This window comes from Symphalangus syndactylus, chromosome 1 (genome assembly GCF_028878055.3).
Source record: "Symphalangus syndactylus isolate Jambi chromosome 1, NHGRI_mSymSyn1-v2.1_pri, whole genome shotgun sequence".
Lineage (NCBI taxonomy): Eukaryota > Metazoa > Chordata > Mammalia > Primates > Hylobatidae > Symphalangus > Symphalangus syndactylus.
In genome coordinates, this window is record NC_072423.2 from 10,223,290 (window position 1) to 10,241,893 (window position 18,604).

General features: G+C 43.6%; 1 long non-coding RNA gene across 1 annotated transcript in view; it reads right to left on the reverse strand.

The window, feature by feature from the left end:
• Positions 1–448: 448 nt before the first annotated feature.
• Positions 449–18,604, reverse strand: part of LOC134735168 (uncharacterized) — a 28,876-nt gene continuing 10,720 nt past the window's right edge. The window contains exons 2-3 of the long non-coding RNA XR_010117989.1: positions 1,586–1,727; positions 449–1,173 (exon numbers count right to left, since the gene is read on the reverse strand). This is a non-coding gene — a long non-coding RNA (uncharacterized lncRNA). The remainder of the gene's footprint in view (positions 1,174–1,585; positions 1,728–18,604) is intronic.

The following is an 18,604-nucleotide window of genomic DNA, read 5'->3' on the forward strand; positions in this document are numbered from 1 at the left end:
TGGCACTTCTTAAAAAACTGCCGGTGCTCCTTGGTGTTCCTGGATTTCTGGCTTCTCCAGCATCCGATGCAGGACATAGAAGGCAAAAAGAAAACCCAGGAACTCACCACCACATCTAGCCAGCCTGTCCTTTCATGTTTGCTCCATACATAATGTCCAGGCAACTTTGCTCTACTAAGAGGGAAGAGTAGGAAGAGTGTGTTTATTCCATTCTAGTCCAGAACCAGAAACTCTGTACAATTTTATAATATTGTTTTCTTTGACTCTATAAAACATTATTTTCCATTTGTTATCATTTTTCAGAATTTAGCAGGTCCTGTTTGATATCTTCTGCCGCAGAGGGTACTAGAATGAGTATTAGTTTTGAAAATGGGTATATTTGTGTTTGCACACAGCTTACCTGCTGAGTGATTCAGGTAAATTAGGAAGCCTTATGGCGTCCCAGCTGCTTCATCTGTAAAACAAGTGCCCTGCTCTCTGTCTCATAGGGTTAGTGCACACACAGCAATGCACATTGCCTGTGTCACAGGGTGAACTTCAACACAGGCTCAGCCTGGGAGGCCACATGGGGTCTTGGCTTCACGCAGGAAGGAATTCTAGAGCCAGCCGACACAGTAAAGTGAAAGCAAGTTTATTAAGAAAGTAAAGGAATAAAAGAATGGCTACTCCATAGGCAGAGCAGCACTGAGGGTTGCTGGTTTGCTATTTTTATGGTTATTTCTTGATCATATGCTAAATGGGGTGGATTATTCGTGATTTTGGGTGGGGGGGTGTGAGAAGGGTGGGGAATTCCTGGAACCAAGGGTTCTTCCCACTTCCCACTTTCAGTCCATATAGTAACTTCCCCACGTTGCCATGGCATTTATAAACTGTCACGGCACTGGTGGGAGTGACTTTTAGCTGCTAATGCATGATAATTCGCATCTAACGAGCAGTGAGGGTCATCAGAAGTCGCTTTCATTGCCATCTTGGTTTTGGTGGGTTTTGATCGGCTTCTTCACCGCACTTACCCGTTTTATCAGCGGGGTCCTTGTGACCCGTGCCTGGCACAACCAGGTCCTGCCCAACTCTTACCTCACCTGGAGCCCGAGCTTCTCCGGAACTGGTAGTTAGTATTATCAACACTTTACGTTGATGTAAAGTTTCACAGTTTAATATCATTTAGTGTGAGACCTATAAAAAAAGGAGCACAAATATCATGTTCGGAGGATAATTACTTGTGATTTGGCATGGTTAGTAACATTTCCACATGCAGCCTTCTGTACCAGTCCTAGAGGCCATGGCAGCGTGGATGGGGTGGGGTTTGAACAGCAGTGGTGGCAGCTGTGGGCCCTCGTCCACCCCAACTGCACTGCCTGTTGCAGAAGCTTTCCCGGTGGCCAGAGCCCTGTGGGTGCATGGTACTGACCAAGGCGAGTGCCCTCCTCACTTCACATCGATTCTCCATGAAAAAATGTGACCAACACAAACGTGCCAAGTCTTACTCAGATGTGACCTCCCCGCGGGGTCTCAGAATGCTAACTGCGGGCGTCAGTTCATCCACCAGCTTGCTCTCCTGACCTCAGTGACACCGATAGGGTCATACCTTGAGATGCTAAAAGAACGATGGAAGCGCTGTTGCGATCGCGAAGCTCTAGTGACAATGGCTCATCCACCCAGTGGGTTTAGCAACTGCAGCTCCTGTGGACTGCAGACAGTGAAGCCAGAGGATGTGGGAAGTCCTTGCACTGGAAGAGGCAAGGGAAAAAGAGAAATGCGTGGCCTGACCCACCACTGGGCTTTTCTGTTCTTCTCCACCTTTTTTTTTTTTTTTGGAAATGGAGTCTTGCTCTGTCGCCCAGGCTGGAGTGCAGTGGTGTGATCTTGGCTCACTGCAAGCTCCACCTCGCAGGTTCAAGTCATTCTCTCGCCTCAGCCTCCCAAGTAGCTAGGACTACAGGCACCCGCCACCATGCCCGGCTAATTTTGTTTTTGTATTTTTAATAGAAACGGGGTTTCACCGTGTTAGCCAGGATGGTCTCGATCTCCAACCTCATGATCTGCCTGCCTCGGCCTCCCAAAGTGCTGGGATTACAGGTGTGAACCACCATGCCCGGCCTTTTTTTTTTTTTTGAGACGGAGTCTCCTCTGTCACCCAGGCTGGAGTGCAGTGGCATGATATCGGCTCACTGCAACCTCTGCTTCTTGGGTTCAAGCAATTCTGCCTCAGCCTCCCAAGTAGCTGGGACTACACATGCGTGCCACCACACCTGGCTAATTTTTGTATTTTTAGTAGAGACGGGTTTCACCATGTTGGCCAGGCTGGTGTCAAACTCCTGACCTTGTGGCCCACCAGCCTCAGCCTCCCAAAGTGCGGCCTCCCAAAGTGCTGGGACTACAGGCATGAGTCACTGCATCTGGTCTGCACTCTTGAATCTGCCCCTGCATTTTCTGCAGACCAGTGGCCCATGCCAGATCCGTTAGCTCCCTTACCATGAGAGAATATGAGCTGCAGAAACATTTTATTCTCTGTCCCCACATTCTGATCTTAAAAGCCCTGTTTTCAGGTGTTGTTTCAGTGGCACAGAGGCCTCACTCTGGGGCAATATGCCCTCCTGTTTAAACTGGAGTTGGCTCCATGTTCTGTGCATAGGAAGAAAATGAAGGTAATGGTTTGACTGTCTTTAATGTTTGTGCGTTTCTCCTACAAAAATGCTTTTTAGGGCTGGGCGCAGTGGCTCATGCCTGTAATCCCAGCACTTTGGAAGGCCGAGGCAGGCGGATCATGAGGTCAGGAGATCGAGACCAGCCTGATCAACGTGCTGAAACCCCATCTCTACTAAAAATGCAAAAAAAAAATTAGCCGGGCGTGGTGGCGCATGCCTGTAATCCCAGCTACTCAGGAGACTGAAGCAGGAGAATCACTTGAACCCGGGAGGTGGAGGTTGCAGTGAGCAGAGATCGAACCACTGCACTCCAGCCTGGGTGACAGAGGGAGACTCCATCTCAAAATGCTTTTTACAAAAAGAGCTAACTATCATAAATATATATGCACCCAAAACAGGAGCTTACAGATTAATAAAGCAAGGCCTTAGAGACCTATAAAGAGACTTAGACTCCCACACAATAATAGTGGGAGACTTTAAAACCCCACTGTCAGTATTAGACAGATCGATGAGACAGAAAATTAACAAGAATATTCAGGACTTGACCTCAGCTCTGGACCAAGCAGACCTAATAGACATCTATGGAACTCTCCACCCCAAATCAGCAGAATATACATTCTTCTTAGCACCACATCGCACTTATTCTAAAATTGACCACATAATTGGAAGTAAAACACTCCTCAGCAAATGCAAAAGAACGGAAATCATAATAAAGAGTCTCTCAGACCACAGTGCAATCAAATTAGAATTCAGGATTAAGAAACTCACTAAAAACTGCACAACTACCTGGAAACTGAACAACCTGATCCTGAATGACTACTGGGTAAATAACAAAATTAAGGCAGAAATAAAAATAAGTTCTTTGAAATCAATAAGAACAAAGACACAATGTACCAGAATCTCTAGGACACAGCTAAAGCAGTGTTCAGAGGGAAATTTATAGTGCTAAATTCTCACATGAAAAAGCAGGAAAGATCTAAAATCAATACCCTAACATCACAACTGAAAGAACTAGAGAAGCAAGAGCAAACACATTAAAAAGCTAGCAGAAGACAAAAAATAACTAAGATCAGAGCAGAACTGAAGGAGATAGAGACACGAAAAACACTTCAAAAAAATCAATGAACCCAGGAGCTGGTTTTTTAAAAAGATCAACAAAATAGACCACTAGCCAAACTAATAAAGAAGAAAAGAAAGAAGAATCAAATAGACAGAATAAAAGATGATAAAGGGGATATCACCACTGATACCACAGAAAAACAAACTACCATCAGAGAATACTATAAACACCTCTATGCAAATAAACTAGAAAATCTAGCAGAAATGGACAAATTCCTGGGCACATACACCCTCCCAAGTCTAAACCAGGAAGAAGTCGAATCCCTGAATAGACCAATAAAAAGTTCTGAAATTGAGGCAGTAATTAATAGCCTACCAACCAAAAAAAGCCCAGGACCAGCTGGATTCACTGCCGAATTCTACCAGAAGTACAAAGAGGAGCTGATACCATTCCTTCTGAAACTATTCCAACCAACAGGAAAAGAGGGAATCCTCCCTAACTCATTTTATGAGGCCAGCATCATCCTGATACCAAAACCTGGCAGAGACACAACAAAAAAAGAAAATTTCAGGCCAATATCCCTGATGAACATTGATGCAAAGATTTTCAAAAAAATACTGGCAAACCAAATCCAGCAGCACATCAAAAAGCTTATCCACCATGATCAAGTCAGCTTCATCCCTGGGATGCAAGGCTGGTTCAACATACACAAATCAATAAACGTAATCCACCACATAAACAGAACCAATGACAAAAAACACAGGAGTATCTCAATAGATGCAGAAAAGGCCTTCAATAAAATTCAACACTGCTTCAGGCTAAAAACTCTCAATAAACTAGGTATTGATGGAACATATCTCAAAATAATAAGAGCTATTTATGACAAACCCACAGCCAATGTTATACTGACTGGGCAAAAGCTGGATGCATTCCTTTTGAAAACTGGCACAAGACAGGGATGCCCTCTTTCACCACTCCTATTCAACATAGTGTTGGAAGTTCTGGCCAGGGCAATCAGGCAAGAGAAAGAAATAAAGGGTATTCAAATAGGAAGAGAGGAGTTCAAATTGTCTCTGTTTGCAGATGACGTGATTGTATATTTAGAAAACCCCATCGTCTCAGCCCAAAATCTCCTTAAGCTGATAAGCAACTTCAGCAAAGTCTCAGGATACAGAATCAGTGTGCAAAAATCACAAGCATTCCTATACACCAGTAACATACAAACAGAGAGCCAAATCATGAGTGAACTCCCATTCACAATTGCTACAAAGAGAATAAAATACCTAGGAATGCAACTTACAAGGGATGTGAAGGACCTCTTCAAGGAGAACTACAAACCACTGCTCAATGAAATAAAAGAGGATACAAACAAATGGAAGAACATTCCATGCTCATGGATAGGAAGAATCAATATGAAAATGTCCATAGTGCCCAAAGTAATTTATAGATTCAATGCTATCCCCATCAAGCTACCACTGACTTTCTTCACAGAATTAGAAAAAATTACTTTAAATTTTATATGGGACCAAAGAAGAGTCCATATAGCCAAGACAACCCTGAGCAAAAAGAACAAAGCTAGAGGCATCACACTACCTGACTTCAAACTATACTACAAGGCTACAGTAACCAAAACAGCATGGTACTGGTACCAAAACAGATATATAGACCATGAAACAGAACAGATTCCTCAGAAATAATGCCACACATCTACAACCATCTGATCTTTGACAAACCTGACAAAAACAAGCAATGGGGAAAGGATTCCCTATTTAATAAATGGTGTTGGAAAAACTGGCTAGCCATATGCAGAAAACTGAAACTGGACCCCTTCCTTACACCTTATACAAAAATTAACTCAAGGCTGGGCGCAGTGGCTCATGCCTGTAATCCCAGCACTTTGGGAGGCCGAGGTGGGCAAATTAGGAGGTCAGGATATCGAGACCATCTGGGCTAATATGGTGAAACCCCATCTCTACTAAAAATACAAAAAATTAGCTGGGCATGGTGGCAGGTGCCTGTAGTCCCAGCTACTAGGGAGGCTGAGGCAGGAGAATGGCATGAACCCGGGAGGCAGAGCTTGCAGTGAGCCGAGATTGCGCTACTGCACTCCAGCCTGGGCAACAGAGTGAGACTCCGTCTCAAAAAAAAAAAAAAAAAAAAAAAAAAATTAAGTCAAGATGGATCAAAGGCTTAAATGTAAGACTTAACACCATAAAAACCCTAGAAGAAAACCTAGGAAATACCATTCAGGACACAGGCATCGGCAAAGACTTCATGACTAAAACACCAAAAGGAATGGCAACCAAAGCCAAGATTGTCAAATAGGATCTAATTAAACTAAAGAGCTTCTGCATGGCAAAACAAACTCTCATGAGCGTGAACAGGCAACCTAAAGAATGGGTGAAAATTTTTGCAATCTATTCATCTGACAAAGGGCTAATATCGAGAATCTACAAGGAATTTAAACAAATTTACAAGAAAAAAGCAAACAACCCCATCAAAAAGTGGGCAAAGGATATGAACAGACACTTCTCAAAAGAAGACATTTATGCAGCCAACAAACATATGAAAAAAAGCTCATCATCACGGGTTATCAGAGAAATGCAAATCAAAACCACAATGAGATACCATCTCATGCCAGTCAGAATGGCGATCATTAAAAAGTCAGGAAACAACAGATGCTGGAGAGGGTGTGGAGAAATAGGAGTGCTTTTACACTGTTGGTGGGAGCGTAAATTAGTTCAACCATTGTGGAAGACAGTGTGGCGATTCCTCAAGGATCTAGAACCAGAAATACCATTTGACCCTGCAATCCCATTACTGGGTATATACCCAAAGAATTATAAATCATTCTACTATAAAGACACATGCACACGTATGTTTATTGCAGCACTGTTCACAATAGCAAAGACTTGGAACCAACCCAAATGCCCATCAATGATAGACTGGATAAAGAAAATGTGGCACATATATACCATGGAATACCATGCAGCCATAAAAAAGGATGAGTTCATATCCTTTGCAGGGACATGGATGAAGCTGGAAACCATCATTCTCAGCAAACTAACACAGGAGCAGCAAACCAAACACCGCATGTTCTCACTCATAAGTGGGAGTTGAACAATGAGAACACATGGAGGCAGGGAGGGGAACATCACACACAAGGGCCTGTCAGGGGGTAGGGGGAGGGGGGAGGGATAGCATTAGGAGAAATACCTAATGTAGATGACGGGTTGATGGGTGCAGCAAACCACCATGGCACATGTATACCTGTGTAACAAACCTGCACATTCTGCACATGTATCCCAGGACTTAAAGTAAAATAAAAAAATATTTTAAAATGCCTTTTAATTTTCTCTAATATCTGTTGCTTTTTATACTTGAAATGAGTAAAAGCAAATGTACTATTTGATCTAGCACAAAATGTTATATTTAATTATATTTAGTGGGATATCTTATCAGTTCATCATGCCATGTGAGTAAGTTTGAGGAACATTAAAGCATGAAAGTTTCCTTGTGTTCTTTGCTTTTGGCGAACTATGTTGTTTTTTACTTCTGAGCTGTGTGGTCCTGGACGAGCTGCTCTACTTCTCAGGGCCCCAGCTGGATCATTTGTAAAACGGAGATAATAAGAGTTCACCTTCAGAGGGCTGTCATGCTGATTATGTGGGTTAAAAGATTAAAGTGCTCAGGACATTTTTTGGCAGATTAGGAAGCTCAACTAATGTTAGCCCTTGTTTTTGTTGTGACTGTTATTAAACAGAATAATACAAATGCTAGGAGTAATTCCTCCCCGGCATTCACTTTGCAACTTGCCTTCCCTTCTCTTGGTTGTTATGGTTGGATTAGTATTTGCAGACCTCTCTGGAATTGGGTAAGGAACAGACAGTTTTATGTCAGGAAACGGGTGACCCCCGTGTGACCCTCGAGTTCTCTGCTCTAGCTGCTCAGGTGCAGTCTTGCTAGGGTTTGGCTCTTCAGCCTTTACACCCTATTGTATATGTGTTACATTCTATCTTTCATGTTTAGAAAGATTTGTATCTAAATACGCTATTTATAGGTGCTTAAGAGATGCATCACAATACCCTACAATACTTCTTACCTTAGCAAGTTTGTTGGCAACTGCAGTGCTCGGCCTCCAGGGGTCCTTGGCACCCTGTATTCTTTTTTGTTTTGTTTTGTTTTTTGATACTGGGTCTTCCTCTGTTGCCCAGGCTGGAGTGCAGCGGGACCATCATAGTTCACTGCAGCCTTGAGCTCCTGGGCTCAAGCGATCCTCCTACCTCAACCTCCCAAAGTGCTGAGACCACAGGGGCACACCACCATTCCTGGCTAATTAAAAAAAAAAAAAAATTGTAAAGATGGGATCTGGCTGTTTCCCAGACTGGTCTTGAACTCCTGGGCTCAAGAGATCCTCCCACGCCTGCCTCCCTAAGTGCTGGGATTACAGGTTTGAGCCATGGCCTCTGGTTCCCTGTGTTCTTTTTTTTTTTTTTTTTTTGAGACGGAGTCTCCCTCTGTCGCCCAGGCTGGAGTGCAGTGGCGCAATCTCGGCTCACTGCAAGCTCCGCCTCCCGGGTTCACGCCATTCTCCTGCCTCAGCCTCTCCTAGTAGCTGGGACTACAGGCGCCCGCCACCACGCCCGGCTAATTTTTTGTATTTTTAGTAGAGACGGTGTTTCACCGTGGTCTCGATCTCCTGACCTCGTGATGCGCCCGCCTTGGCCTCCCAAAGTGCTGGGATTACAAGCGTGAGCCACCGCGCCCGGCCCCCTGTGTTCTTAAGATCTGAAGTGGGGCCTTGGGTTACACGACTCCATTTGCCCTTCAGGAACATTTGCCGTTTCCTTCCTAGCATCTTCCACCCTTCTAGTTGATGGCCAGTTGAGTATCTGATTATTTGTTCCAGGATCTTTCCAAGTATTGATTCAAAGGTGAACAGTCTGTAACTGGGTACTAGGTCATCTCTTTTAAACAGTGGCCACAGGGTCTCCTTTGAAAATCCCCCCGGAGGCTCTCTTTGTCCTCTGGGACTTCTCCTGTGACTGCCTGTGTCCCACAGTGACTGATGTGTGCCAATGTGTGAAATGGCCTGGAGTGTAAAACATCAGACTTCCCCAGAGCAAACGCATCCTTTGCAAAGTGATTATTTGGTTATTCGTCTTCCTCTATTAATTTGGTTTTCCACCCGTGCATCTATATGGAGGTTATGCAAGCTTGATGTTCACAGAAGCATTCTTCAGCAAAGATAATTAATTCCAACATTAAAAATATATACATTCTGTTGTTTTGCTTTCCTCTTTCAGAAAGGGAGTTTTAAAAACTTTTTTCCTTCACCTAGTAGACCTGGCAGTATATGAATGTTTGTTATTTCTCCTGTGCTGTGGAGTCCTCATAAGCTTTGCCACCTTACAGCTTCACCACTCGCGAAGACCCTGTTTTTGTGATCTAGCTGAATTGTGACTTCAGGAAGATGAAGTTTGGATGTTGCTGTTCTTATGGCAAACACAGGTTACACACCAATACAGGGGGCTGGATGCTGGTCCCCCCGGGCATGGCGTGAATTCTTCAGAGTATGGATGTATGCAGTGTACGGGTGGGGGGTGTCCCTGTTCGTGTAAGCTGACTCCAGATGGCCTGTTCCAACTCTGTCCCCAGCCCCTCCAGGGTGGAGCCTCACCTGCCTGAGGCTGTTCACCCCCAGCTTCTTGCTGCGACAAGCCCCTCGTGCTGCCAGGCCTTCTTGGAAGAGGCACCAACCATTCCTGGCTACTTCCCAAGGAGCCCATCTGGTGAAGGGAAATGAACCATCCTCATGGTGGAGACAGTGACGGCAGCTGGTACAGACATCCTCTGCCTGCTCCTCCTCCCCATTCTTGTCTCTCCCTCCAAATACACCTGGATTGGCTGGGCCAGCATCTCCCTGGGGAATGGGACCCCTCTGTCCTATGAAAACAGCTCTAATCACTGAGTCCCCATTTGGTGTGCACTCCATGAAGTTGGTTTTGGGAGAGACACCTGATTGGGAGCCATAGCTGTGTCTACTGCACCAAGGATCTACAGCCCCATCCCTTTGCCTTATCTTCTCCCCTCTTTGTGTTCTTGTAGACAGATGGGAAGGGAGATGGGGAGGGGGGCAGATGGAGTGTTTGGAGGGGCAGATCAGCCTGGACTGATCGCTCCCTGGACCTGATGAGCAGCTGAAGTCACCCCTGGACCCTCCCACTGCTACTGTTATCTGTGGGACTCTGTTTCCCAGGGTCTGGGCCTTCCTCTTTCCAGAGTCGCTCCTCCTCCAGAAGGTAGGCATCCTTCAGTAGCATCCTAAGAAGGGTGCAGAGGGGCACGGTTCTGAGGGCCTGGCAGGACTACACGTCTTTATTTTAACTTCATGTTTTATGGTTTGGTATAAAACTATAGTTTTACTATAGTTTTCCACTTAGCATTTCCCTAGTTTATTTACTTTTTATTTTTATCAAAGAAAATGTCCAATAGAGCCAGACCCTACTCCAGGCCGTTCCTTTGGTGCTGACCACTGACCCCATCCATTTAAGTAATATGTGTGTACCGGCAACGCCGGCTTCATTCACTTTCTCCTATTGTTGCCTTGTTGTTTTTGGTTGGTTTTCACAGTAGGTCCTAAAATTTCTATTTTTGAAACTCTCAACATATATAAAGAAAGAGAGAGTAGTATAACTGACCCCTGTGAACACGCACCATGCAGCCTCAACAAAGATCAACTCCTGGGCAGCTGTGTCTCCCAGGCTGCAATACGGGCCACAATGCCCATGTTGAAGGCACTGCGGCATCTTCTAACCTCCCTGCAACTGAGCAACTCACTTCCATTCTAATGCCTCTTCACCTGGGAGCTGCTTGTTTGTTGTTCCCATTTTAAAGCCCTCAAGATAATCTACTGAATGATGGCGTCTTGGAATTTCATGACGATAGACCTGTGATCATGTCTCCTTTCATTCTGCTGGTCCTTGGCAGGTCTCTTACATTTGGGCACTTGTTAGTTCTGTGAACTTTTACTTGACTTTATCCTTCAGACCTTCTACAGAATTTTTTTTTTGAGACGGAGTCTCACTCTCTTGTCAGGCTGGAGTACAGTGATGTGATCTCGGCTCACTGCAACCTCTGCCCTCCAGGTTCAAGCTATTCTCCTGGCTTAGCCTCCTGAGTAGCTGGGACTACAGGTGCACGCCACCACGCCCAGCTAATTTTTGTGTTTTTAGTAGAGATGGGGTTTCACCATGTTGGCCAGGATGGTCTCAATCTCTTGACCTCGTGATCCACCCTCCTCAGCCTCCCAAAGTGCTGGGATTACAGGCGTGAGCCACTGCGCCTGGTCAGAAATTTTGTTTTATTTTAGTTGTCATTCCTACAAATTCCAGGAGCTGTGATTTATTCTCTCTGTGTGTGCACGTGTGCGTTCATCCTGCTGTTTTATGAATGGAGCATTTGCCTATCTAAGGATGTTAATATAGATTTTTTAAAAGTTTTTTTCTGCTCTCTTTATAGACTGCTTCCTCTATGTTAATGTTTGTAACTTTCATCTTTTTTTAAATCAAATTTCTTGTGGTGCTGGACTGTCCTTTCACACTGACGACCGAGGTACTAAAAACCAGACTGAGTCACGGTAGGGCCTGTGGGCTAGGGGTGTCGTTAATTTCCCCTGCGGGGAAGGCCGCCCACCCATGGCTTCTGATTGTCTGGGAGCAGGTGGTCAGGGGCTCCCGCACTGAGGAAACCTTTCCTGGGCCCCCTGCATGGAGCACCCCACCCCTGTGAGATGGAGAAGGAGGGCGAGAGCTCCGGCCCTGTGGCCCAGCTGTGGGAGGAGACCCTTTCTGTTGTGCTCCTTGTGGTAAGCGACCTCTTCCTGTCCACATCTTCAGCTGTAGACACGTTCCCTGTACTTTACCACCTGTCATCTGTTCCTGCCTTCTGTACCTTGGTTGAAATATCTCACTGGCTGCTGTTTTTCCTCTCATTTTCTTTGTTACTGTGAATAATATCTTTAAAACTATTATGCAGAGTTTTAGGTAAAAGAGAAGATAAAATCCATCTGGTCAATCCACTGTGTTAAATAGAACACATATTTTTGAAAGTTCTTTTTCTTTCTTTTTCTGATTTCAGTTTTCTTCCCTTTATATATTGTGTCTTGCTTTTTTTTTTTTTTTTTTTTTTTTTTTTGCCACTCATTCCTCTAACCCATCTACCTCCAAGAGATTGATTTCTAAATCTCCCACGATCTCTTCCCTGTTAAAGATCAGATTACCGGCCTGGCACGGTGGCTCACGCCTGTAATCCCAGCACTTTGGGAGGCCGAGGCGGGCAGATCACGAGGTCAGGAGATCGAGACCATCCTGGCTAACATGGTGAAACCCCGTCTCTACTAAAAATACGAAAAATTAGCCAGGCGTGGTGGCGGGCGCCTGTAGTCCCAGCTACTCGGGAGGCTGAGGCAGGAGAATGGCGTGAACCCGGGAGGCGGAGCTTGCAGTGAGCCGAGATTGCGCCACTGCACTCCAGCCTGGGCGACAGAGCGAGACTAGGTCTCAAAAAAAAAAAAAAAAAAGAACAGATTAGCAACAGACCTTGTTCTGTTTGATTCCTCCAGCGTTCTAAGGGAGGAAGTTCTCTCCAGTGTAGACCAAAAATCGACTTGGTGATCTGTGGTCAGCTGAATTGTTTTTCCAGAATGTAACAGGAGTTTAATGCCCCATCATAACCAGATGTAACTGAAAGCTTTGGTGAGTTGACCAAAAAAGGTTTCCTCGACCTCTTCATCATGTGGGCATCTATAAATAGACTCTACCACGATGTTGCCCTCCATCTTAATCCCCCTTGCCTTAGCACAGTCTAGTTAATGGCTTCAGGTTTCCTGAGAGATTTTATTCAGCGGATCGTGGTGTTTATCCACACGGATGCAGTGTTCCCTGCCATGATGATATAATGTGAGAATGTGAGAGATTTTTTGCCCTGCAAGGAAAGAACTGAATTTCTCATTAAGTTGAAGAAATTTTTATGATCATTGAATTATTAAGCTCTGGTCTTTTCAGAAAGCTACCAAGGGGAGGGAAGGAAAAAAATAAATAATAAATGGTGTTTTTTGTGCAAAGTTTAAATTTTTTTTTCCAGGGAACAAGAAGGATGCTGATAAAACCCCAGATACTTTGCTCATCCATGTCTGCTCCACACATTTCTCCTAGACGGTGGCACCTCCTTTCCACACTGACTTGGAGGGGCTTCATTTCAGATGGGCCGTGATTCACATTTTCTTACAGTACTTTGAGCTCTTGAAAGCCCTGGTAGAGATCTTTATCATTTCCCGCTTTAGCCCGGCTCCTGAGCTGTGGTGGCTGCATTTCTTTGGTCCTGTTTTTTATGAGCCTCACCCTTTGAGTACCAATAAAGGCTGCAGTAAAGGGACTGATCCAGACCCAGATAACTGCATGGCCAGAACAAAGTGCCCCAGCCTGAGCACCATGACGATAAATGGAGCTACATTGAAGCAAAAAGTTCCAGAAAAATGAGAAGAGAGGTGCCACAAGAGAGAGCGGGACTCTTAATCTTTTGGAACTAAAAATTAACTATTACTTCCACTACTTCAATTTGGAGGCTATTTGAAGGAGCAGTTGACATATGCTTTTATATAGATTTGTTGATCGGTATTTTCCTATATTTACCTTATACGCTCCTCAGTCATAACACTGCTAGAATGTCCTTTGTGTAATTTAAAAAGCGACAATGGAATTTTTTGAAGTATGCAGGGGGAGAAGTGAAAAGATGTCCACAGAGCAGGATGCTCCTTATCCTGGCCTCCATCTGTCATCAGAGGCACTGGGAACAGTCTCTGTTTTTCCTAGGAGCAGGGATCACTTAAACTAATTTACAAAGTAAGCTGATTTCTGCCTCCTAACAGTTACTGAGTGCTTAACATTATAGGAAATACAGTCTAGGTCTAAATTACTTACAAGGGATGTTTCAAAAAGTAGTCCTAAAAATCATTCAATCACCAAGAAATTATCCTTCACATAAATGTGTCAGGAGCAGTATGCATTGACATTTTGAGTAAATATTTCAGTTTTATGTCGAATGTATATTCAGTTGCTTCTGAAAAATAGATTGTAAGCAAGCAGGTGGGGAATTCAAAATGGAATTTAAGAGGATCAATTGTATTTAGAATCAGTTGTATTAGAAATGCAGTATAATAAGAGGTATCTTTCTCGGAGCTGTAAGTATTATTATAACCTGGGATTTGTTTCCTGTACATCTGGATATAGATCATTATGTAAATAAAAGAAATGCCTTTTCAATATTCAAAAGTTTTTTTTTCTTTTTGAAGCACAGCTAGTTATGTTTTGTTGATAAGGGAACATTAAATCTTTAATTTATTCCAAATTTTACTCACGATACTCAAACTGCTCTCACTCATTTTAGGTTGAGACTTTTCCAAGCCAAAATTGGGCTGATGCCGGGGACCTCCTCTGAGCAAGAGGGTGCATGCCATGCATGACAAAGGCAGGAGCTGCTCAGTCCAAACCCGGGTCCCCCAACCACCGTCTAGCGGACGTGTAACATCGGGCAAGTGACGCAGCTTTCCTCTCTCATTTCCCTATAAAATGGAGCTAAATATAGTCTCTACCTTATAGGGTTCTTATGAGGATTAAGTGAGTTACTGTGGAAAAATCACTCAGGACAGCAATTGGTTATTGGTATCATATAAGGGGAAACATGGACTTGCTCAGATAATACCAACGATTGACCCTTTCCTGCTGGGTATGTCCAGACAGTAAAACTCCTCTGTGCTTCAAAAAGTAAAGAACTGGTTCCATAGATGTGGGACATGAGCAGGGGTGGTGCTGTTGGAAATGTTGCTTTTTTGTTTAATGTGAACAATACCATTTGTTCTTGGGTGGTTTTGCCCAGGTATTATAGGCAAGGGGTCTTTGAAAAATGAATTTACGGCCAGAAGTGGCTGTATCTTCTCAAGCAAAGCCCTCGATGGTTACTGATACCATCAGTAACTGAAGGCTATTCTGGTTAGGGCTGAAATTCTTTTCCTTTTACAGAAGTTGGAGACACCAGATAAAAGACAATAAAAAGTTATAAAGTAGATTTAGTGTCGAGTACGTTCCAGCATTCTCCATTAATTGTGTGGTTTCAAATAGCAAAGGGCTACCTCCTCTTGAAGACAACTCATGAGAGGATGATGGGGAGGAGATGGGTCCTGGAGGACCAGGAACAGGGAGACACAGCCATTTGTGGGAAGAGCCCGTGGAAAGGGCATCCAGCCAGACTCCAGATCCCTCGCTTTTCCTTTGGCCAACTTCATTGCATCAACTCGTAGCTGAGGTACACTAGCAAATTGTAACAGTGCATAGACTACTTAACAGGCGATCAAGTGGACCAAGAGGAAAAGTGGGACCTTCCTGGGGCACACATGCGGGCAACATGGAAACTATAGTCATTTCCTGGTGCTACCTCTCAGCCAGGCAGTGTCCTTAGTGATACTGCTTATGCCTTACTCTCGCTCTGCGTGGTTACGACCCTCCGCTGCACAGGTAATGAACATGAGGCACTGAAGGTAACCAGTGTCCTACAAGGCTGTGGTGTGAATGTTCACATCACCCAAAGCATTGAAATCCTAACTCCCAAGGTGGTGGTATTTGGAGATGGGGCATTTGGGAGCAGATAAGGTCATGAGGCTGAAGCTCTCACAGATGGAATTAGTGCCTTTATGAAAGAGGCCCCGAGAGAGATTGCTTGTCTGTCCCTTCCACTGTGTGAGAACACAGCAATAAGGTACCATCTATGAACCAGAAAGTGGGTCTTCAACAGACCCCAAATCTGCCTTGACTGGACTTGCCAGCCTCTAGAACTATGAGAAATGCAGTTTTCTTGCTTATGAGCCACCCAGCCTATGGTACTTTGCTATAACAGCCCAAACAGACTGAGACACACAGTGAGTGGACCCTGTGAGGCCAGAGTCTGTCCCTTGGCCACCACTGTTGAAGGCCAAAAGGGTGAGGGTCGTGATCAACTCAGTATACCACTGGAGGCTATATGAGTTAACAGCAAACTGTTCTCATGAAAGCAGGATGTTGGCAAACTGACAAACTGTGTCTGCTGCCCAGAAAGAATGCTGAGGGCAGTCACAACCCAGGCACAAGTGTTGCTTGTGATTAGGCACACCTAGAGCCTGCTAGCAATAATGTGAACCTGGGATCAATTAAGCAGCTGACCAATCATCACCTCCTCCTCCCTGTTCTTTCTACCCAATAAATACAAAGGGCTGGAGAAGCTCAGGGATGCTGCCTTTGCTCATGAGAAGCGGGGAGCTCTCTTCTTCTTCCCCTGGCCCTTTCCTTTAAAACAATTTCTTTTGTCTTAAGTTTTCATTTCTACGTTAATCCCCCTTCATTCAGTCTCATAATGACGGTCTCAAGTAGTAACAGTAGGAACTGTTGTAATGACGGTCTCAAGTGGTAACTGTGGCAGTCTGTCACATACCAGCTGTCTTTCTTCCTAACTGCTTAGTACCTGGCTCCCTTGTGCATTCATGAGACCTGCTCTTCCCTTTCCTCTCACTCCTTCCACTCAGTCTGGAAGTTCTCAAGCACCACTGCTGAATCAGCAAAAAGTGAATGTGACAGACACAGTCACTGCCTTTTGAGAAAATTAAATCCCAGACAGACAACACTGCTATGGGCAGAATGTATAAAGGATCCCTCGAATAAGACACAAATGCTACACCTCACCTTCAGGAACTGTTGTGGTTTGGATATAGTTGGTTTGGCTCTGCCAAGTCACATGTTGAAGTTGGTTCTCTAGTGTTGGAGATGGGGCCTGGTGGGAGGTGTTTAGGTCTTGGGGGCAGATCCCTCTTAAATGGCTTGGTGATGGTCTCACTTGTGCGAATTGTCACTCTTAGTTTGCATGAGAACTGATGGTAATAAAAAGCCTGGTGGCCAGGCGCGGTGGCTCATGTCTGTAATCCCAGCACTTTGGGAAGCCCTGGAGGTGGAGTTTGCAGTGAGCCGAGATCACACCACTGCACTCCAGCCCGGTGACAGAGCAAGACTCTGTCTCAAAAAAACAAAACAAAAATAAAGATAATAAAGATCAGAGCAGAAGGAAATGAAACTTAAATGAAAACAGTACAATCAATGAAATCAAAAGTTGTTTTTTTGAAAAAGTAAACCAAATTGACAAATTTTGCCAGACTAAATAAGAAAAAAATGAGAAAACACCCAAATAAATAAAATCAGAGATGAAAAAGGAGGCGTTACAACTGATGCCACAGAAATTCAAACAATTATTAAAGGCTACCATGGACAACTATATGGCAAGAAATTGGAAAACCTAGAAGAAATGGATGAATTCCTAGACACATGCAGCCTGCCTAGATTGCACTTTGAAGAAATCCAAAATAACAAATAACAGCAGTGAAGCCATAATAAAAAGTCTCCCAGCAAAGAAAAGCCCCAGACCCAATGGTTTTACTGCCTAATTTTACTAAATATTTAAGGAAGAACTAACACCAATTCTATTCAAACAATTCTGGAAAATAGAGTACAAACTCATTCTATAAGGCCAGTATTACCCTGATACCTACACCAGACAAATACACATCTAAAAAAGAAAACTACAGGCCAATATCCCTAATAAACATTGATAAAAAAAATCCTGATGAATATTGATGCAAAAATACTAGCGAACCAAAGTCAATAATACATTAAAAAGATCATTTATCATGACCAAGTGAGATTTATCCTAAGGATGAAAGGATGGTTCAATGTATGCAAACCAAATCAATCAATGCGATACATCTTATCAACAGAATGAAGAACAAAAACCATATGTTCATTTCAATTTACACAGAAAAAGCATTTGATAAAATTCAACATCCCTTTGTAACTTAAAACCCTAAAGAAAAAACAAAACTGGGTATAGAAGGGACATACCTCAACATAATAAAAGCCCTATATGACAGACCCACAGCTAGTATCATACTGAATGGGAAATAACTGAAGGCCTTTTCTCTAAGATATGGAACAAGACAAGGATGCCAACTTTCATCACTATGTTATTCAATCAGCACTATGTTATTCAACGTAGTCCTTGAAAGTCCTAGCTAAAGCAATCAGACAAGAGAAAGAAATAAACGACATCCAAATCACAAAGGAGAAAGTCAAAGTATCCTCGTTTGCAGATGATATGAACTTATATTTGGAAAAGCCTGAAGACTCCACCAAAAAATGGTTGGAACTGAAAAACAAATTTAGTAAAGTTTCAGGATAAAAAAATTAACACAATAATCGTAGCACTTCTATAAACCAACAGTGAAAAATCTGAAAAAACAAAACAAAACAAAACCCAAAAAAACAAAAACACACACATCTATACTATTAATAGCTACAAATAGCTACAACTAAAATTAAATACCTAGAAATTAACCAAAGGAGTAAAAGCTCTCTACAATGAAAACTATAAAATGTTGATGAAAGAAGTTGAAGAGGATACTGTTGGGAATCCTATTGATAGATAGCAAACCACTCTTTCACCCCAAATTCTGCATCAATAATAATTTTTAAGATAAATGTTGGGATTTTTATTTGCATCATCCTAGTGATTTTTTTGAGACAGAGTCTCCCTCTGTCACCAGGTTGGAGTGCAGTGCCACGATCTTGGCTCACTGCAACCTCCTCCTCCCAGGTTCAAGCAATTCTCCTGCCTCAGCCTCCTGAGTAGCTGGGACTACAGGCACCTGCCACCACGCCCAGCCATTTTTGTTTTTTTTTGTATTTTTAGTAGAGACAGGGTTTCACCATGTTGGCCAGGATGGTCTTGATCTCTTGACCTCGTGATCTGCTCACCTTGGCCTCCAAAA